Here is a 23,565-nt window from a genome sequence, read left to right as displayed (position 1 = left end):
TGTGCTGCAGTCGATGGGGTCACAAAGAGTCAGATGTGACTGAGCAACTGAACTGATAATCTCAATAGATGCAGAAAAATACTTTGACAAAATTCATCACCCATTTGTGATTAAAACTCTTCAAAAAATGAGCATAGAAGGAACCTACCTCAACATAGTAAAGGCCATATATAATAAGCCTACAGCAAACATTAACCTCAATGGTGAAAAACCAAAAGCGTTGCCCTAAGATCAGGAACAAGACAAGAATGACCACTTTCCCCACTATTATTCAACATAATTCTGGAAGTCCTAGCTTCAGCAATCAGAGAAGAAAAAGAAATAAAAAGAATCCAGATCAGAAAAGAAGTAAAGTTCTCACTGTTTGCAGATGACATGAAACTGTACATAGAAAACCCTAAAGATAGTATTGGAAAATTACTAGAGCTAATCAGTGAATTTAGCAAAGTTGCAGGATACAAAACCAATTCATAGAAATCACTTGCATTTCTGTATACTAACAATGAAAAATCAGAAAGAGAAATTAAGGAATCAATCCTATTCACCATTGCAACAAAAAGAATTAAATGTCTAGGAATAAACTTACCTAAGAAGACAAAGGAACTGTACACAGAAAATTATAAGACACTAATGAAAGAAATCAAAGACAACATAAACAGATGGAGAGATATTCCATGTTCCTGGGTAGGAAGAATCAATATTGTGAAAATGACTATACTACCAAATGCAATCTACAGATTCAATACAATCCCTAGCAAATTACCAATGACATTTTTCACAGAACTAGAACAAAAAATTTAACAATTTATATGGAAACACAAAAGACCCTGAAAAGCCAAAGCAATCTTGAGAAAGAAGAATGGAGCTGGAAGAATCAACCTTCCTGACTTCAGATTATACTACAAAGCTACAGTCATCAAGACAGTATGGTACTGGCACAAAAACTGAAATATAAATCAATGGAACAAGATAGAAAGCCCAGAAAGAAACCCATGCACCTATGGGCACCTTATATTTGACAAAGGAGGCAAGAATATACAATGGGGCAAAAACAGCCTCTTCAATAAATGGTGCTGGGAAAACTGGACAGGTACATGTAAAAGAATTAAATTTGAACATTTCCTAACACTATACACAAAGATATACTAAAAATGGATTAAAGACCTAAATGTAAGACCAGAAACTATACAACTCTTAGAGGAAAACATAGGAAGAACACTCAATGACATAAATCAAAGTGAAATCCTCTATGACCCACCTCCTAGAGTAATGGAAATAAAAACAAAAGGAAACAAGTGGGACCTGATTAAACTTAAAAGCTTTTGCACAGCAAAGGAAACGGTAAGCATGGTGAAAAGACAACACTCAGAATCGGAGAAAATAATAGCAAATGAAACAAATGACAAAGGGTTAATTTCCAAAATATACAAGCAGCTCATACAACTCAGTACCAGGAAAACAAACAACCCAATCAAAAAGTGAGAAAAAGACCTAAACAGACATTTCTCCAAAGAAGACATACAGATGGCTAACAAACACATGAAAAGATGCTCAACATCACTCATTTTTCAGTTCAGTTCAGTTCAGTCGCTCAATCATGTCCGATTCTTTACGACCCCATGAATCGCAGCACGCCAGGCCTCCCTGTCCATCACCAACTCCTGGAGTTCACCCAGACTCACGTCCATTGAGTCAGTGATGCCATCCAGCCATCTCATCCTCTGTCGTCCCCTTCTCCTCCTGCCCCCAATCCCTCCCAGCATCAGAGTCTTTTCCAATGAGTCAACTCTTCACATGAGGTGGCCAAAGTACCAGAGTTTCAGCTTTAGCATCATTCCTTCCAAAGAAATCCCAGGGCTGATCTCCTTCAGAATGGACTGGTTGGATCTCCTTGCAGTCCAAGGGACTCCCAAGAGTCTTCTCCAACATCACAGTTCAAAAGCATCAATTCTTCAGCACTCAGCTTTCTTTATAGTCCAACTCTCATATCCATACATGACTACTGGAAAAATCATATCTTTGACTAGACAGAACTTTGTTGGCAAAGTGATGTCTCTGCTTTTTAATATGCTCTGAATGGTTGTCATAGCTTTTCTTCCAAGGAGCAAGTGTCTTTTAATTTCATGGCTGCAGTCACCATCTGCAGTGATTTTGGAGACCCCCCAAAATAAAGTCTGTCATTGTTTCCACTGTTTCCCCACCTGTTTGCCATGACGTGATGGGACCAGATGCCATGATCTTAGTTTTATGAATGTTGAGTTTTAAGCCAAACTTTTCACTCTCTTCTTTCACTTTCATCAAGAGTTTCTTCAGTTCTTCTTCACTTTCTGCCATAAGGGTGGTGTCATCTGCATATCTGAGGTTATTGATATTTCTCCTGGCAATCTGTGAGTAGCATGAGCTACAAACCACCCCATAGAACAACTTACCATTCTTAGTTCCAGTGCAATATTTATGTTCTGTGAATTATTTAAAGAAATATATAGAGATGGAGACAAAAGTGGAGGGTAGAAGGATGTGAGTTCAGTGCTTCTTATGAAAACATCAAACTCAAAACTAACTGCTGAATAACCATTGTCAAAAAATTCTGGAACCTACCAAAAAGATAACCTACATCAAAAGATAAAGAAAAAGCTACAGTGAGACTGTAGAGGGGGCAATCATGACAAAATAAAATTCTATACCTGCTGGGTGTGCAAACTAGAAAATAATTATACCCCAGAAGTTCTCCCACAGGAGTAGATGTTCTAAGTCTCATGTCAGGCTAACTAGCCTGGGTGTCTGGCAATGCGAAGAGGAGCCCTCAGAGAATCTGGCTTTAAAAGCCAGTGAGGTTTGATCACAAGAATTCCACAGGTCTTGTGTTCACTAAGACCCAGGGTAAAAAGCAGTGACCTCATGAGAGACTGGACAAGACTGTCTGATAGTATTGGGGGGTCACCTGCTGAGACAGGGGGAAGTAGTGGTGCACTGCAGGGTCAAAGACATTGTTGGTAGCAGTTCTGAGGAGTATGCATTGGTGTGAGCCCTGCTGGAGATTGTCATTTTCTTACCAAGATGTGGCCCCAACAACAGTCTGTAGGCACCAGTGCTGGGATGCCTCAGACCAAACAACCAATAGGAAGCAAAATAATCTCATCAGATAAGATTAGATCAGTCACTCAGTCGTGTCTGACTCTTTGCGACCCCATGAATCACAGCACGTCAGGCCTCCCTGTCCATCACCAACTCCCAGAGTTCACTCAGACTCACGTCCATCGAGTCAGTGATGCCATCCAGCCATCTCATCCTCTGTCGTCCCCTTCTCCTCCTGCCCCCTATCCCTCCCAGCATCAGAGTCTTTTCCAATGAGTCAACTCTTCATATGAGGTGGCCAAAGTACTGGAGTTTCAGCTTTAGCATCATTCTTTCCAAGGAAATCCCAGGGCTGATCTCCTTCAGAATGGACTGGTTGGATCTCCCTGCAGTCCAAGGGACCCTCAAGAGTCTTCTCCAACATACAGGGTGCTTAAATTCTTCTGAGACCATAACCCTCTGGACATGCCCCTTATCATGGCCTTGTGCTCCAGAGGGACAAGACCAAGCTCCAGCTAGCAGTGGGCAAGCCCTTCCCAGCAGGAAGCCTACACAAGCCTGTTAGACTCATAAATCGGTGGTAGACAGCCGAAGCAAGAAAAACAATAACCATGCAGCCTGCAGAATGGAAACCACCATCACAGAAAATTAGACAAAATGAAATTACAGAGGAATATGTCCCAGGTGAAAGAACAAAATAAAGTCCCAGAAGAACAGCTAAGTGAAGTGAAGATAGACTTCTCATTAAAGAATTCAGAGTAATGATAGTAAAGATGATCTAAGATCTTGGAAAAACAGTGAATAAAAACTACAATGAGCTGTCACCTCACACTGGTCAGAATGGCCATCATGAAAAAGTCTACAAACAATAAATGCTGGAGAGGGTGTGGAGAAAAGGGAATACTCTTGCAGTGTTGGTGGGAATGTAAATTGATACAGCCACTATGGAAGATGGTATGGAGATTCCCTAAATAACTAGGAATAAAACCACATTTGACCCAGCAACCCCACTGCTAGGCCTATACCCTGAGAAAACTAAACTTGAAAAAGACACATGTGTCCCATTGTTCATTGCAGCACTATTTACGATAGCTAGAACATGGAAGCAGTCTAGATATCCATTAACAGATGAATGGATAAAGAAGTTGTGGTACATATACACAATGGACTATTATTCAGCCGTAAAAAGGAATGCCTTTGAGTCAGTTCTAATGAGGTGGATGGACCTAGAACCTATTATACAGAGTGAAGTAAGTTAGAAAGAGAAAGATATATATCATATTCTAATACATATATACAGAGTCTATAAAAACGGTACTGAAGAATTTACTTACAGGGCAGCGGTAGAGAAACAGACATAGAGAATAGACTTACGGACATGGGGAGAGGGGAGGAGAGGGTGAGATGTATGGGGAGAGTAACATGGGAACTTACATCACCATATGTAAAATAGATAGCCAATGGGAATTTGCCGTATGGCTAAGAAACTCAAATAGGGGCTCTATATCAACCTGGGGGGTGGGATGGGGAGGGAGATGGAGGGAGTTTCAAAAGGGAGGGAGGGTATATATATATACACACACCTATGGTTGATTCATGTTGAGGTTTGACAGAAAACAGCAAAATTCTGTAAAGCAATTACCTTTCAATTAAAAAAAATAAACGTTTTTTAAAAAAAGTAAACATAGAACTACCACAGTCCATATGGTCACGAAGAGTTGAACATGACTTAGCAACTGAACAGTGACAACAAAAGAGCTACCATATGACCCAGCATTCCCACTACTGGGAATATACCCTGAGAAAACCATAATTCAAAAGTACAAATACACCCCAATGTTCATTGCAGCATTATTTACAATAGCCAGGACATGGAAACAATCTAAATGCTCAAGGACAAATAAATGGATAAAGAGGTTGTGGTACATATACACAATGGAATATTACCCAGTCTCTAAAAGGAATGGAATGAGGTCATTTGTAGATACATGGATGAACTTAGAGTCTGTCATACAGAGTGAAGTAAGCCAGAAAAACAAATATATATTAATGCAAAAATGTGGAATCTAGAAAAATGATACAGATGAACCTATTTCAAAGGCAGGAATAGAAATGCAGACAGAGAATGGATCTGTGGACACAGCTGGGGAATGGGAGAGTGGGACGAATTGGGAGATTTGGATTGACAGATACACACTAGCATGTGTGAAATAGATAGCTGATTGGAACCTGCTATAAAGCACAGGAAGCTTGGTGTTCTGTGAAGACCTTGAGGGGTGGGATGGAGGGAGTGGAAGGGAGGTCCAAGAGAAAGGGCATAGATGTATGGTTGATTGATTCTTTTGAACTGTAGTGCTGGAGAAGACTCTTAAGAGTCCATTGGACAGCAAGGAGATCAGACCAGTAGTCCTGAAGGAAATCAACCCTGAATATTCATTGGAAGGACTGATGCTGAAGCTGAAACTCCAATAATTCGGCCACTTGATTTGAAGAGCTGACTCATTGGAAAAGACTCTAACACTGGGAAAGATTGAAGGCAAAAGGAGAAAGGAGTGACAGAGGAAGAGATGGTTGGATGGCATGACTGACTCAGTGGACATAAGTTTGAGCAAACTCTGGGAGACATAGAAGGACAGGGAAGCCTGGAATGCTGCAGTCTATGGGGATGTAAAGAATTGGACTCGACTGAGTGACTGAACAACAATTGGTTGATTCACGTCATTGTACAGCAGATAGTAACACAACATTGTAAAGCAATTATATTCCAATAAAAAATAAAATAAATAAAAATTTAAGAAACACTTACCTCTATGGCTTATCCTGACCCTAAGAATAAAGTCTAAAATCCTGAGCCATGGTTTACAAAGCCCTCCAGGATCATCCACATCTTCTCTTGCCTCACCTGACACTACTAAGCTTTGCTCTTGCCCACCCCAACCCAGTTATATTTTCGTAATTCCCTTCCTTCTTACTCTCACTCATCCACCCCAATCCCCTTCACCCCAGAGATCTGAGCATCAAGGGCTTTCCTGCTGAGAAGTGTATTCTGATCCTTTAGACCAGATTAGGCACCTTCTCTGTGGTCAAGGGGCATCCTCTGCTTCCCTTTTTAACGTTACATTAGGACTGGTTTTCCATGTCCATCCTCCTCACTAGACTGCAGAATGATGGGCACATGGCTGTCATATTCTCAAATACAGCCCGATACTTGGCACCTATAATCATCTAATTCTTCTTCCTGTGGAGAACATCACCTTCCTTGGTGTTCTTTATTTCCTTTCCATTTATTATTATCCCAAATGTTTTAATACAACACAGTTGGTTCCTGGGTCTCCTCACTCCAGTTCCTCTTGTGTTGCATGGCCCATTCAACTTCTTAACACATTGCTTTGAACTTAAAGCGTCCTTGTTCTGAAATGTCTGTTGGCTTCCTATCACCTACACACCAAAACAACAAAATAATATTTGTAGCTCTTCACATACGGTCAAAATTAGATTTCCAGCCTCAATAAGCCCAATTTCTCTTGTGACCCCAATCTAACAAGAGTTTCTTTCCCTTTCCTTTCTTTTCTCTATTTCCTTTGCTTCTTCGCCTTGTATTCTTTTCATCTCTCCCCTTCTTCCCCTTCCCGTCTATTGCTTCCTCTCTTTTTTCATCCCTCCCTTCCATTCAGTAAGCAAAGATTTCAGCAATGGTCACCTGCTTCTGTGATTATCAACCCCAACTTCACAAGACATTCAGTTGGGAAGTTTTCTGTTTTTTTATGGATGCCCGGATCTCAATCCCTTCACCTTATCCCCTCAGAGATTCCTACTTACTTAGTACGGGTGTCAGATCATGCATCATATTAATAATTTTTAGAGCTCTCTAAGTGAAATGCTGGTATTGAAAACCAAATAGATACATTTACCAGGCATTGGATTGGTTCTTTCCTCATGGAGTCTATAGGACTAGACTGTACAGTGGCGGTTTTCAATGGGGGACTATTTTGGTCCTCACCCACCCAGGAGACCTGCAGTGATGTCTGGATATATTTTTGGTTGTTCCAACTAAAGTGGGAAGGGTGTGCTCCTGTCACCTAGGTTGTTTTTCAGTTGCCCAGTCATGTCTGACTTTTGCAACCCCATGGACTACAGCACGCCAGGCCTCCCTGTCCCTCACCATCTCCCAAAGTTTGCCCAAGTTCATGTCAATTGGGTTGGTGATGCCATCCAGCCATCTCATCCCCTGACACCCTCTTATCCTTTTACTTTCAATCTTTTCCAGCATCGGGGACTTTTCCAATGAGTTGGCTATTTGCATCAGATGACAAAAATACTGGAGTTTCAGCTTCAGCATCGGTCCTTCCAATGAGTATTCAAGGTTGAGGGATGCTGGCAGAAGCAGGGATGCTGCTGAAGATCCTGCAACACTCATGGCAGCCTCTTCCCCTGCACATAGCAAGGAATTATCTGGTCCAAAATGTCAATAGAACCAAGACTGAGAAACTTGCTGTAGAGTGCAGAGGCATTGAAAAAATAATCACTCAAATGAAGTTTTATTTACTAATTGAAATAAGGCCAATAATGATAAATACTCAGTGACATTGAGTGTGCATCACAGGGCAATCTGAATGGCTTGGCTCAAGTGGTCTTCCTTAGCTAGAAATCTGAAGGTAGGGTGTAAATTAATCACCACACAAAGAGTGGGGATGAAAGCATTTCCCCAACATGGTGGCCTCCCCAGCACATCTAAAGTTTTGGAGAATTCATATAACTCAGAGAACATGGTGGACTGGAGTGCAAGAGAGGAGGCAGGAGAAGAATTTTAGCCTAGAGCAATGGGAGACTTATTGGAAGGCAAGTAGGGTATGTCATCAACAGATGAAAAAGATCATTCTAGCAGACAAGTGGTGAAAGGCTTAGAATGGAGCAAAAGTGGTTGCCCCAGGAATCTGGTGAGACATTAGGCTAAGCGGGAGGTGGGAGAACTGAAGAGAAATAGATGTAAGAGATTTTTAGGAGATAAACTTGACCATCTCTCTTTACACCTTGTACTTGTCAGCCTCTAGGTGTTTGATGACACCATTGTCTTTAACGAGAAATACACCGTCTATTTGAAACCTTATGGTCTTCACTTAAACCCCAAGCCAAATAAATACCGTAAGGAACTTCCTGCTTATCTCAGGCGATATCACTGCCTTTGAAATTCTGGGGTTCTCTGTGCCTCTGGAATCAACTTTTACTTGTGATGTACAATTTGCATACACTGGGTTTTAACTTCCTTATAAAAAAAGATAAGGTCCTTGACAGCTGAAATCTGTCTTAATAATTTTTATTTCCCACAAATTTTTCTAGATATTTAGTCAAGGGCTGTTTGATGACAAGAAACAGAAACTTATTGGACTAACTTAAAATGGGTTTTTGGTTGTTTTTTTTTTTTTTTTTGTAGGGAGACTAGGATATGGCAGAGGTTCCCTCTTTTTGCTGCCCAGAACCCATGTTCTGGAACAGCACCCTAATATCATTTTGAGTGGCATTCCTTTGCATTCTTTCCCTTAGTCCTCATGGTTTGTGTGGGTCTGATTCCACCTCATGGTGAGTTCTAAGGATGGGTTGATGAGTTAACATATAACTCAGTGTCAGTGTCTTGGTTTCCTGGTGGTTTTATGACCAAAACCATCCAATGGGCATCAGCTTCCCAGTTTTTCTAAACCTCCTGGGATGTGAGCAGTTCCTCCATTACCATTTCTCAGCCAGAACATCTGGGAGCTTTTGGTGAGCCCACCAGAGAATGAAGCCTACCTCAAGGAAAGCAGAGCTGAAAGCTGGGTAAGGAGGACCCTGATGACATCGACCTGGTAACCACAGCCCTCGTGCCTGGTCTTTGCAGCTCCGTAAGCTAATAGCCTCCTTGGATGCGTGAGTGAGTTTGAGTTGTGTTTCTGGCACTTGCAAGCAAAGCACCCCTGACTAGAATGGCAGGGCATCGTTCAGGACTAAGAGCAGGAATTTCAGCCGTGTCTCCCAGGGGCCTGGAACTGGGACCAGGTACCTGTCTTTCCTGGATGGGGACCCAAGTTTCTCACCCTGCGTCTTTCTGCAGGCTTGTCTGCTTCATTCTTCTCCTTCTCTCTCTGGTAGCAGCTGTGTCTTTCTGAGGCAGGTTTCAGAATTGTGTGGCTCTTCATTCAAGTGAATGACAGCAACGATGCAGAGCTCCTGAGCCACATGCTGTTTTTTTTTTTTTAAATGAAATATAGTTGATTTACACTATTATATTAGTTTCAGGTGTACAGCAGAGTGATTCAATATTTTATAGATTACACTCAATTTAAAATTATTACAAAATAATAGTTGTATTTCCCTGTGCTGCACAATAGATTGTTATTGTTTATCTACTTTATACATAGTAGTTGGTATCTCTTAATCCCCTACTTTATCTTCCCCTTTCACTCCCCTACACTGGTACCACCAGTTTGTTTCCTGTATCTGTGAGTCTGTTTCTGTTTTGTTATGTACATTTGTTTGTTTTATTACTTAGACTGAGCTGCATTCTCAATCCCCAAGCGATGCTGCCATTATCCAAATTTAGACTTAGATTTACGTCTACACTTGGCCCAATCTGTAATCAAGGGGCAGGATGCAAGGGTCATTTTCCACTAGGCAGGCTGTATGGAAGCTCACAAAGAGATGGAGTTGGAGAGGTACAGCACACCGAGTGGTCAGCATTAAGTTTATATGAGTGACTCCAATTCACCATTAATAAGTACAGGTGGGAAGGAAATCACACAGAGTTGCACCAACTTCAACTCCAAACCTGACAGGTTGGAATATCAGGTGACCTTTCTAGCAAGAAAGAGGGCTGTATTCTGACATTTTTTGTGGCCCAAATGTTGAGTCCATGGCAAAATCCAATGATATCTTCCTTTTGTCTTATCTTGGGAAGGACCCAAAGTTCCTTCCCCATCTGTCCATTGAGATGTGTATAACAAGCAAAGCAGACAAGCAGGATTCCTAAAAACGGTGCTTTGACTGAGGTCTACACCCTGGTGTATCACTCATCTGTCCCCAGTGGAGATATGTGGGCTCCTGCTCAGCAGGGGTTCAGCAAACCTTGTCCTGTCTCAGCTTAACAACACTTCGCACAGTCTAATAGTCTCATCTGTTCCCTCGAGGGAAAAATAATTATGGCACTGTGACAGAAGCCCTTATAGCAGATTTTCCCAAGAGTCCCCCATAATAGTCCTCTAGAGCTGAGTGGGACCCCAGTAGAGTCTGGGAAGGTTAAAGGCACAAAGCTCCAAGATGCTGCCCCCAATTCCAATTAGCAGCTCTGCTTTTATTTTGTCCATATAATCAAAGCTATGGTTTTCTCAGTAGTCATGTATGGTTGTGAGAGTTGGACCATAAAGAAGGGTGAGTACCGAAGAATTAATGTTTTCAAATTGTGGTGCTGGAGAAGACTCTTGAGAGTCCCTTGGACAGCAAGGAGATCAAACCAGTCAATCCTAAAGGAAATCAGTCCTGAATATTCATTGGAAGGACTGATGTTGAAGCTGAAGCTCCCATACTTTGGCCACCTGATGCCAACAGCTGACTCATTGGAAAAGATCCTGATGCTGGGAAAGATTGAGGGCAAGAGGAGGAGATGACAGAGGATGAGATTGTTGGATGGCATTGCTGACTCAATGGACATGAACCTGAGCAAATTCCTGGAGATAGGGAAGGACAGGGAAGCCTGACATGCTGCAGTTTGTGGGGGTCACAAAGAGTCAGATATGACTTATTGACTGGACAGCAACAACTTTTGTTTTGTAGATTGGGTTTTTGTTTTTTAATCTATAGAGACACAAAACAGATTAATGGATCCAGGGACTGGGAGTGGGGGATGGGCATGAGGTTTCCTTTGGGAGCGATGAAAATATTTTAAGCCCTATAGGAGTGACAGCTACACAACACTGTGAATGCACCAACTGCTGCTGGATGGACCCTGTGTGTGTTGTGCTTAGTCACCCATTCGTATTCGACTCTTTGCAACCCCATAGACTGTAGCCCACCATGCTCCTCTGTCCATGGGATTCTCCAGGCAAGAATACTGGAGTGGGTTGTCATGCCCTCCTCCAGGGGATCTTCCCAATGGTTAACAGTTAAGTTTATGTCATGCCAATTTTACCTCAATAAAAAGAGCTGGAAAACTGCTAGTTTAAATAATCTTGTTTAGAAGTCATTTGTTAGCCTGTGTGAATCTCTTTACCTCCCTCAGTCTCAGTTTCCTCATCTGAAAAAGGGGTTAATAATTGTGCCTATATCTTGGGTTGGATGTAAGATTGAAATGAGACAGTGATTTTGAAGGCCTTCATTAAACGTAAGCATCTCTCCCCTCTATACTTTTTGTCCTGATATTTCATGATTCCACTTGATCTGTAGATCACAGGGAATGTTGTTTGGATTTTAACAGGGACGAGATATGACACCAGTGTTTTGTCCTCCCTTTGCACTGAGCTGGAGAATTTTGCTTGCCCTCTTTCTGCCTGCTCCCAGAGTGTCTCTGGAGGTCCTGCCTGCAGAGGCCACATTTTTCTCTCCCAACTTGCTTCAGAGACTGTCAAAGAATGTTGATGGAGGGATGCAGAAGCAGGGATGAATTGCCAGGCTCTAAAGTCGATACCTGTTCAGAGCCTACCCTGAAAGTGAATGATTACGGGCAGGGAGAGTTTGCCGAAGTGGGCTGATGAATTGGGGCACATACAGTCTCAATAAAGATTGCGATGCTGTTAGGAGACCAGATTAGATTTTTCTGGGCTACAATAGGCTGCAATCATCTTGTTATGTCAGCTTGTTTATTGTTTTGGATCCTGACTTATTTTCGGAGTGCAAGGTATCTACAAAAGAACTCTGCTGTAAATACTCAAATAATTTGGGTAGCAGACATTTAATCCCACCAGTGTTCCCCATTAATTAGTAGAATGGGTTGCCCGCCCTAGGGGGACGGTGACCCTGTATTGTTCAGGAATGCTTTCTCATGATATAAATTTCACACCTAGTAAATTGCTAATGAATATGTCATTTTGCTGCTGAGTTTATCTGACATACTATTCCTCTTGCCATTGCTATTAGAGATAGAATTACTGTCAAATCGACTACAAAAAAACAGAATTGATTTTTGATTAGAGTTCCTAGAACTAAAGGTTAAAGATGGTTTAAAGAAATGGAGCTGTGACTTTCTCCTTACGTACCCCCAAGATTGCTTCCTTAGTTTGTTGAGAAGCCAGAGCCCTCACCTGCAGAGAGGATGCTCTATAGTTAACCCTTCATACTTTCACTGGAAATAGGAGCATGAACAAATTCCTCTCCATCCCTGGCTCCAACCCTTTTGCAAGTCAGTGGTGTCAGAGTGTCTAAGGAGAACAGATTGCTTTAGTTTGTGTAACAAGGGTTGCTGAAATTGCAATCTTACCTTCGCAGACGATTCAGGGAAGGCTCCGATAACTTCATGCAGGCGTTTCATATACAAGCAATTATAGGGAGATAGATTAGAGTGTCCAGAAGAATCATAACTTCCCTTTGCCTGATTTATAAGCCATATCCTGATTTTTTACAACACCATTTATAATATCAACACCATCTAGACAGCTGTCTATGGGAGTTGGTTCCTCCAAAGCATATGCTGGTGCCTGGCTCACACAGGAGATGAGATCCTAGAGGCAAACTCCCTGGGAAACCCGATCTCATGGAGAAATCCTGAGCTCAGGTTCTGAGGTCGAGGCCAGATGTGAGCCTGAGCTCTGCCACTCATGAGCTGTGTGATGGTGGGCAAGTGGCTTAACCTCTGTGAGATTTGGTTTCCTCTTCTATAAATACAGGAAACAATAAATCTTACACAGTAGGATTGTTGTTTGCAATAAGTAAGCTGAATCTTATAAATGGATTAGCATAGTAACTGGCACAGAGTTGTTGTTCATTTCCTCAGTCATGTCCAACTCTTTGCGACTACATGAACTGCAGCACACCAGGCTCCCCTGCCTTTCACCATCTCCTGGAGCTCGCTCAAACTCATATCCATTGAGTCGATGATTCCATCCAACCATCTCATCCTCTGTTGCACCCTTCTCCTCCTGCCTTCAATCTTTCCCAGAGTCAGGGTCTTTTCCAATGAGTCAGCTCTTCAGATCAGATGACCAAAGTATGGGCGCTTCAGCTTCAGCATCAATCCTCCCAGTGAAGATTCAGGGTTGATTTCCTTTAGGATTGACTGGTTTGATCTCCTTGCAATCCAAGGGACTCTCAAGAGTCTTCTCTAGCACCAAAGTTCAAAAACATCAATAGTTAGACACATAGTTAGCATTCAATAAATATTAGCTACCATGAAGAGGGGGGAATACAGTGTTGGAAGTAAGACTTAAAACTGTGGGGAGCTCTGCTTGTAATTCATTCTCCCAAATAGCTGTTAGTTTGTATGATGTCACTGGACACCCTCTACTCGCACTACCTTCAGATAGTCTCAATTATTTTTGCTGTTGTAGGAAAAACCTCTTTACATGGCCTAGCCTCTCTTATTTTTCATGTTTTCCAGTTCTTTCCCTATGGCCAGGCTGAGTGCCCACTTGGCACATTATCACCAGTCTGCCTTTTTTCACCGTGATGCTCCATCCACGGGAAGCCTGGTCCCCAGGGACCCCCTTCCCTTAGTCCTCAGTCTGTGAAGCTGAGAATGAGTAATTGAAGAAGACAAAGGATCTCCACTGCCCCGAGCATTGCGATCGGAAGCCTGGATGCCCTGGAGCAGCAGAAATCCGGTTAGAGGCTCCACCTGCCCTTTGGCTAGCTTCCCATAGGAAGCCAAGACTCGCCTCTGCCTGATAAGTTCTTTATGCTTTAAACAAAAGACATTATTGGAAGGAAGGACACGAGTGTCTCAAAGTGGTATTTTGGTACTAAAGGATGTCTTAAAATAGCATGCTTACGCTTTCCACTGGGGCAGGAAGGACCTGAGGAGAGAGAACATTAAGTCTGGAAAAGCCAAAATGATTGCCAGGCATTATGGTCCCCTGATGGGTAAGAGGGCTCTCTGTGAGAAGTGGCAGTGTGCTTGGATGATGGGCTGCTGGGAGAGGAGAGGGCCCCGTGATTAAGTGGAGGCCAGACACGCCCTCTCAAAGGACAGTGCCAGGGAGACCCAGCAAGCTGGAGCCCACATAGGCAGTAGGAAGAAGAGAAAGGTGATGAGTCTGTGTCATTCCTTCCAAGCCTGATCGGAGACCCTGCAGACACTAAACAGGGAGGCTGTAAGTGACCAGATGACTGCTACCCTCTGGTACCCAAGCCTCCACTTCTGCATCCCCTATCTCTGTTTTCAGATGCATTCATTGAGTGCCCCCCACCCCTCCACCAAAGAACCCATAACTCACAAGTCTCAATGGCCAACACAATAAATCCCCTACATATGAACACTCAAGCTGTGAACTCTTAAAGATACAAACATGCCAGTCCCTGTGTGCCAGCTATTGTACCACACTAGTGTACTTCTGAAGGTATTGTAAGATTAAAACTGTTTTCTTTGTTTTTTGTGTTTGTTTTTAATGTATTATTTGTGTGCAAAGTATTAAAAATCTATTGTAGTACAGCACTATAAAGCTGATCGTGTTAGTTGGGCACCTGGGCTAACTTTATTGGACTTACTAAAAATTGGACTCACAGACATGCTGTTGGAGTGGGCCTTGTTCACATGTAAGGGGCTTACTGTACAGAAATAACACAGATTCCCTAGGGGACAGAGAGGGTGTTACACGGTACACCTATTGTAGACAACTTCAAAACCCATGATATATATGTCTACTCCCCAAATTCTGTCTCTGATGGAATCTTTCTCTCTCCTACATCAGGGATCAATAAGCTTCTTCTTCAATGACCATCCATAGTAAATAGGCTTTGCAAGCAAAGAGGTAAAATCGAAGCTATGTCATGGGTACTTATATAATCATTGAAATGTAACCATTAAAAAAATGCAAAATTCATTCATAGCTCCAGGTCATGAAAATAGAGCTGGATTTGGCCTGCGGACTAGTCTGCTGACCTCTGTCCTACATAATTCTCAAATTTCAGGCTCACTGATTTGCCTTAATAGTTCGGTAGCACTTCAGAGAAGGAAATGGCAACCCACTCCAGTGTTCTTGCCTGGAGAATCCCAGGGACGGGGGAGCCTGGTGGGCTGCCGTCTATAGGGTCGCACAGAGTCGGACAGGACTGAAGCGACTTAGCAGCGGCAGCAGCACTTCAGAGCCTCTCCCAGTTCATATCCTGAAGCCAAACCAAGTTTACAGAAACAAATCCAGTTTACAGACGCCACGACAGTTAATGGACTCTAAAGAGTTAACACGGAGCAGGAGCTGGCAACTCATTCAGTATTCTCGCCTGGGAAACCCCATGAAGAGAGATAGCTGGCTACAGGCCATGGGGGTCGCAAAAGAGTCAGACATGACTCAGCAACTAAACAAAGACTTAATAGGAACAAACTTGTTTGAAAATGATCAGGTTACGGGTAGATTGTTTTATTTTTTTTTCCCCTGTCATATGAGAAAAAATTGGGGACATTGGTGAAAAGGGACCAGAATCTCAGGATTTCTGCCCATGAGTCAGTGAAATTAGGTCGTGTTTCAAAGCGAGGGTAATGCCTCTTGGTCTGCTCGGAGGGGAACTGGCCCAGTGATTTGTGGAGAAGGAGCCTGCAATTGCTATATCCGTGTTTATGTCCAGCACAAACACAGGGTACATACATCCACTGGGCAAGATAAGACTCCTTAATACCAGACTTATTTTTCTTCAGAAGCCATCAAAGACAAATCACCCAGCTACCAAAGGACACAGATTTCTCCAGATGCAGCAGTCAAAAAAACTCAGCTGTCATCTATTCACTCACTTGTTCAACAAATATTTATTAAACACCTACCCTCTTCAGAGATTTAAAAAAAAAAAAAAATGAAGCCAGTGACCATGTCAAGTCAAGGCAGGGGAGAGAATTACAGAAATGGATAAGTTGCAGCCCATTTAGTCCAGAAAAGTTGCAAAAGTACTGGGAGAAAGATCTGCCCAGACTAAAATGGGAGGGTACGGGGATATGTAGGCAGGGGTTTGGGGGGACACCTTCCCAGACCGGGAAGGACAGAAAAGGGTTTCAAAAAAGGTACAGTTGGTCCAGGGAATCCAGAAGGCAGAGATAGTGAGAGGTATCCAGGCCAAGCATATAAGAGCAAAAAAGAAACCAATGCATAAGAGAACTGAAAGTGTGGAAGGGGTAGAAGACAGAGGAGTGTCTGTGGGGGTGTGTGTGTGTGTGTGTGTGTGTGTGTGTGTGTGTGTTTATGTTCAGATGGGAACGATACTGCAACAGAGCGGCAGACGATGAGGCTGACTTGTTAGGAGAAAGAAAATGAAAGGCCCTCCCGGCTTTATTTAGTGTTTATCTTTTATGCTTAAAGCAAGGAGATGCCTTTGGGAGACAAACAGAAGAGTGTCCAGATTTGCGTTACCACAGATGAAAAATGCACAAGACCTGTGGCCCCAGTTGCCATCAGAAGGAAGGTCAGTGCCTAAGCATGCCTTTCAAGATCCTTTACAACCTGACTTCTCTCTGCCTTTCCAATTTATCTTCTTTGCCTTCTTTCCATCCCCCTCTGCTAGGCACCCCAAATACTAGACCATCTGGACCATCTCCTCCTTCCCTCAACATGTCATTGGTTTTGTATTAGTTAATTTTTGCCACATAGCAAATAGTCTAAAGCTTAGCAAAGCTTAAAACACAAACATATATTACCCCAGTGAATTTCCAAAGGTCGGGAATCCCGGGCTGACTTAGTTGGGTGAGTCTGGCCCAGGGTCTTTCAAGAGAGTGTTGTCAAGATGTCAGCTGAGGATTCAGTTACCTGAAGGCTTGACTGGGGCTGAAGGACCTAATTCCAAGATGGTTCACTCCAAAGCAATTAACTAGGTCCTCAACTCCTCACTAGCTGTAGGCTGCAGGTCCTATTCCTCACTGGCCATAGGGCTGCCTGTGTGTTCTCCTGACATAGCAGGCAACCTCCCCTAGAGCACGCACTTTCAGAGAAGAAAGAGGATCCTGAAGTGCCTTCTGTAACTAACCTCATATGTCCCTATGATGTCCACCATATTTCCGTTTCTGAGAAGCAAGTCACTAAGTTCTCCCCATTCTCAGGAGGGTAGGAATTAGGCTCCAACTCTTTAAAGGAAGAGCATGAAAGATCTGGGGAACATGTTAACATCTTAAGGCTTCACCTACTTTCATGTTGGTGTCCTTTTCTTTAAGTCCCCAGTTGGGAGACTTTTGCCAGGGGACATGTGTCAGTGTCTGGAAACGTTTTTGGTTGTCACAAGCGGAGGGGAGTGCGCTACTGGCAGGATGCTGTTAAACATACTACAGTGTAGAGGGCAGCCCCTCTCCACCACAAAGAATTCTCTAGCCCAAAGTATCAGTAGTACTGAGGCTAAGAAACCCTGGAATAAGCTGTTAGCAGCTGCGTGTCTGGGCTAATTAGTTGCTCATTCTAAGCCTTGATTTCCTCAGTGGTAAAATGGGGACACAGTGTAATCCACCTGGTGGAAAAATGAGATGATGCATCTTAAGCAGGGGTCCCCAGATTTCAGGCTGCGGACCAGCACCTGCTGTAAGGTCAGTGGTGACATTAGATTAGAAATAAAGTGCATGACAAATGTAATGCACATGAATTATCCCATAGCCATACCCCCAAGCCCCAGATCGTGGAAAAATTATGTTCCACAAAATCGGTCCCTGGCACCATAAGGTTGGGGACTGCTGCTCTAAAACACTTATGTAGTCAGTCAAAGGAGCACCTTCTCTGTGCTAGGACCCCAGGATAGTTCCAGGGAACTTGGAGATAAACTCGCCAGGCCTGGTCCCTGAGCCTAGCATTTTGTCTTTGAAGCCATAATCAATATGAGTCTGCGTTTTAGTATAATTTATCATGCAGAGGTCAATTTTTCCATTTTTTGTGAGAAAATCTTGGAGAAAGGAGTGGTCCTCTTTTCAGGTCCAGCCCACTCAGGTGCCTAGCAACATGCTTTGCACAGAAAAGATACTCAATCAATGCTTGTTGAATTGAATTCCACCTGCTTGCTTCATGAAACGACTACTCTTTGTTATGATTTTAAGGTGCTAAAGATTTTAAAATGTACAATCTATTTAATAACATCTTTCGATTTTGTTAGAAAGATTTGGGGAAAAAACCTCTATTAACTGTTTTTTTCCATTGTAAGATACATCCTGATTTGAAAAATGCTAAAATTTGAAAAAACAGGCATTGCAAAATTGAAGAAATACGGTAATATTTGTATGTTGTTGTTTAGTTGCTGAGTCGTGGCAGATTCCTTGCGACCCCATGGACCCTAGCCCGCCAGGCTCCTCTGTCCATGGGATTTCCCAGGCAAGAACACTGGAGTGGGTTGCCATTTCTTTCTCCAGAGGAATCTTCCCGACCCAGGGATGGAACCACGTCTCCTGCTTTGGCAGGCGGGTTCTTTAAGTACTGACCCACCAGGGACTAATCTACTAATTTTGAGTGAAAGGAGACTCTGTGCTCCTCTATTATTCTTCCTATGGACATGGTTTTAATGTCAGTGTACTAGTTTTCTACTGCTGCTGTGACAATACCCCCAGCTATAGACTTAGCAGGGCTTCCCTCGTAGCTCAGTTAGTAAAGAATCTGCTTGCAATGCGGAAGACCTGGTTTGATCCTTGAGTTGGGAAGATCCCCTGGAGAAGGAAAAGGCAACCCACTTCAATGTCTTCCATGGACAGAGGAGCCTGGCAGGCTACGGTCCATGGGGTTGTAAGAGTCTTACAAGTCTTACAAGACTTAGTGACTAAACCACCACCACCGCTACTACCACAGGCTTAACACAAATTTATGATCTTACAGTTCTGTAGGCTAAGAGCCCAGAAAACGTCATCAGGCTAAAAGGAAGGTATCTACAGGGCTGCCTTCCATTCTTTCAGGGAGATTCAATTTTCCTGGTCTTTTCCAGCTTATAGAGGCTGCCAGCATTCCATGGCTATGGTCCTCTTCCTCCTACTTCAAAGCCAGCAATGGAAGGTCAAGTTCTTTGCACAACACATTCACTCTGCCCTTCTTCATAATCACATCTCTCTCTGGCTCTGCTCCTTTGCCTGCCTTCTACTTTTAAGGACACTTGTGATTATATTGGGGCCATTTGGAGAATTCAGGATAATCTGTTGGTCATAAGGCCAGCTGATAAGCAACTTAATTCCTCTACAACCCTGATACCCTTTTGCCATGTTTCCTCACATAAATTTCATGCTTCCCTGGCAGCTCAGCTGGTAAAGAATCCACTTGCAATGCAGGAGACCCTAGTTCAATTCCTAGGTTGGGAAGATCCACTGGAGAAGGGATAGGCTACCCACTCCAGTATTCTTGGGCTTCCCTGTGGCTCAGCTGGTAAAAAATCTGCCTGCAATGTGAGAGACCTGGGTTCGACCCCTGGGTTGGGAAGATCCCCTGGAGAAAGGAAAGGCTACCCACTCCAGTATTCTGGCCTGGAGAATTCTTTGGGGTTGCAAAGAGTCAGACACGACTGAGTGACTTTCACTTCCACTTCCTCACATAATTACAGGTTCTAGCAATTAAAACTAGGGCATCTTTGGGAGGACTGTTACTCTGCCAACCAGAGTCAGTGATACCAAAGAAACCACAAAATCCTTCTAGACTTGTAAAGGTAACCCAAACCACATCTCATCATATAGGAAAGCTTGAACATGAGTTACATTTTCCAATTTGTTTGGAAAGATTCCAGCCACTGCTTTCAAATGCCAGGATCCAGAGAAATATTGCATTTCCATGCTCCTTGCCACTGGATGAAATGAGACTCAATCCTTTTCTACATAAACAAATGGAACCTATAAACCTCAATTTGGCTACTCCACTGTTCCAGCATAACATGGTTCAGTGTCATGAAATGTGACTCTTCAAAAATCTATTATGTGACAAGCCGGGTGGTTTATGATACAAATGTTGTATTTTGCACACTTCATTTGCAGTTAAATTATTGAACATCTGACAACACTGGCCATGTTCTGTTTCTTAGTGCAAATCCATTAGAAGGTATTTTTTTGGTTGTTGCTGTTAAATTAGGGCTTTAACATTTCCAGACATGAAGAGTGAATTTATTTTACAATGATTAAAAATCATTTTGTAATTAGATTTGAATGAACAGGGAGTTAGTGGGGAAGTTGAGCCTAGCATTCAGCTTCTAAAGGAACAATTCTGATGCTCATGCTTTGATGATACTTACTGTTGTATCACTTGGCTATTTTATAAAAGAGGAAATTAAGGCCAAAGAGAAAATGACCAGTAAGGGTTGAGACAAGGGAAGTAAGTCTCCAGGAAGATTTCCATTTTCGTGTTTTGAGATAGGTCAATCTTTGTTTTTTTTAAATCATGGACTACTTTATCTGCTCTATGATTAGATCATTTATTGCCTACATCATAACATCAAAGTCTATTACTGCTAAGGTGGTTAAAGAGAATAAGAAAAATATTACTGGTGCACTAGAGAAGAGTGAGGAATGTGGAAAATTGGAAAGTATATGTCCTGATAAATAAGCAGCTGCTACTCAGCTCTCACTGATTATTTCCAGAAGGGTATGGGAGATCAATCCTTCCAAATTTTCTAACTTTTTACAAGAAAATAAAATTCTGGATTATTGTGTAAAATCTGATTTCAAATATAGACCATTAATAAAAAAACATTTTAAAAAACTATTCAGGGTGAATAAAACATGTGTACAGTTCCCATAGAGCCCAGAGATCATTCGTTCTAGAATTCTGGATTCTACTGTGCCAGCTAGCCTATATGCAGGAACTGCTTCAAGGCTCAAACCCTGAAGTGAGCCATGTAAGGGCAGTATAATGAGATATTAAACAGCCTAATAATGGAATTGCTTGTTTCAGCCTAACCTAGCTCATGGTAATGACCTTGGGCAAATCACTTATTACCTCTGTCTCCATTTTGGTTTCTTGTTCATGTAAAATGGAAATAATATCCATCTCATAAGGTTCTTGTGAAGATTTAGGGTTAATGTCTGCTTAATGTCAGTAGTGACTGGATTGTAGGAAGTGCTTGTGTTCTGCTGCTCTTGTTACTGATAAGGACTCTGAGCAACTTATTTATGCTCAAGGTCACATAATAAGTATGACTCTGTGCATTGCCTCTTATGTGTTGCTACTGATGTAAATGTCAACAACTATCTCATAATTTGTTTAAAAGTGGGAAAAAATTAAGTCCATAATTTGGATGCTAAGATTCCCAAAGCCTGTTTCATTAACACTTGATAAATATACCACGTGAATACAAATAAATGCTCTGAGCCTCTGACTCAAGCTGAATGCCTTGTTCTCTTGTTGCTAGAGTTTGGACTGAAAACAGAATCATATCAATTATAATCCTTCAGTGATACTCTATGACCTTAAGATAAATCTCGATTATTTAGCATGGTTTCAGGGACCCTCCGGAGAAGGCAATGGCACCCCACTCCAGTACTCTTGCCTGGAAAATCCCATGGACAGAGGAGCCTGGTAGGCTGCAGTCCATGGGGTTACACAGAGTCGGACACGACTGAGTGACTTCCCTTTCATTTTTCACTTTCATGCATTGGAGAAGGAAATGGCAACCCACTCCAGTGTTCTTGCCTGGAGAATCCCAGGGACAGGGGAGCCTACTGGGCTGCCGTCTATGGGGTCGCACAGAGTCGGACACGACTGAAGCGACTTAGCAGCAGCAGCAAGGACCCTCAATAGTCTGATCTCTCCTTACAGTGTTTGTTCCAGCCTGACTGAACTCTTTTGTGTCCAGAATGCATCACATTCTCTTCCACCTCTGGAAACTGTACTTGTATTATTCTTGTTATTCTCTCTGCCTGCAACACTTTATTCCCATCCTTTTTTTCCCCCCTTTTATTGACTGATTGTTTGTTTATTGGATCCCAGGAGCACAGAGCTGAATTAATCATATTCTCTAGCCCATGGCACATTATCATACTTGGTCAATGGATGGCCCCTGTCTTATTGTATTATTCATTTATTTCTTCCCTTGCACACCTAGTCCCCAATATCATTTGCCTCTCTCATCTGTTTGATAGATATTGGTAAATATTCTAAAATATGCAGAGTTATTTTGATTGTGAATGTGTTTTTAATTAGCATAAATAGCATTGTGTTATAACCCATATCCTGAGGCTTTCTTCACTCAACACTGTTTTAAGATCTATCTGTATTGCTTTCTATATATTTAGCTTGAGAATTCCTTATGTTGTATGCTTTTTTTGTAACATGCATTTATCACATTTTATTTACCCAAACTCCTAATGATGGACACCTGGGTTCCCTCCAATTTCTTAATAGTACAAACAAACCTGATGCTATAAACTCATCCCTTTATGAATCTATGTGAGAACTCTCCCAGGGTGTACATATAGGAGAGAACCAGACAGCTTTGCTGAATGGTTTTGCCAGTTTACATCCCCACCAGGAAGGAAGGAGGGTTCCCAGCTCCATGCCCCTTGGCATTTGCCTCCTGTCTTACTGTGCTGCTGTTCTGATGGATAGGTGGCAGCTCACGGCTTCACTTTGCATTTCTTTGGATAGGAAAGTATCTGAGCTCTGCTTCCAATCACAGAGCTATTCAGGTTTCTCATTGTCTGAAGCCTCTGTTCATGGGCTTTATTTCTTTGTTTGCATCTTTCCATTGGGTTCCCTTTTGATTCTGATGTTGTCAGTGCCTCTCCAGGCCTCATGCTCACCTCCCTCTTCCTGGGGCTACCTGACTCCCGCTTTCCAGGATTCTCCAGGCTCAGCCTGGACATCCCTTCCTCCACGAGGCAGTGCCCAAGCTCCCTGGAATCCATGTTATCCATCTCGTGTTCACTCCTCCAGCCCCCTCTACTCTCCTGCTTCATGCCTATCACTCTATCCTAATTGCCTGTTTGAGTCCCAGTTACCCTACCGTGATGCTGGCTCCCTGAGGCTATAGGTCACGTCTTATTCCTTGAAGCATCTTCAGCTCCTATTTCAAGGGCTTAAGATGAAGAACCAGGACAAATATCTGTTGAATCAGTGAGAAACAAACTCGTTTGTGAAATACTTTCTGTACATCAAACCTTCGTCTATGAGTGTGGTAGGCAACGATCCATTAAACTATCCCAAAGTGAAGTGAAGCAAAAGAGTTAGTCACTCTGTCATGTCCGACTCTTTGTGACCCCATAGACTGTAGCGCGCCAGGCTCCTCTGTCCATGAAATTCTCCAGGCAAGAATACTGGAGTTGGTAGCCATTGCCTTCTCCAGGGGATCTTCCCAACCGAGAGATTGAACTCTGATCTCCCGCATTGTAGGCATATTCTTTACTGTTTGAACCACCAGGGAAGCCAATAACCCTGAAATGGAGGCTTTGTTATCCCCGTTTTA

At 42.6% G+C, this 23,565-nt stretch overlaps 1 pseudogene; it reads right to left on the bottom strand.

The window, feature by feature from the left end:
• The window catches only part of LOC147345349 (small ribosomal subunit protein uS10 pseudogene), a 29,800-nt pseudogene extending 6,783 nt beyond the window's left edge, over window positions 1–23,017 (bottom strand).
• Window positions 23,018–23,565: the final 548 nt, after the last annotated feature.

This window comes from Bos grunniens, chromosome 25, assembly GCF_055505025.1.
Source record: "Bos grunniens cultivar Pamir isolate PY7600 chromosome 25, Bosgru_T2T1.0, whole genome shotgun sequence".
Classification (NCBI taxonomy): domain Eukaryota; kingdom Metazoa; phylum Chordata; class Mammalia; order Artiodactyla; family Bovidae; genus Bos; species Bos grunniens.
This window is presented reverse-complemented; position numbering and strand designations above follow the sequence as displayed.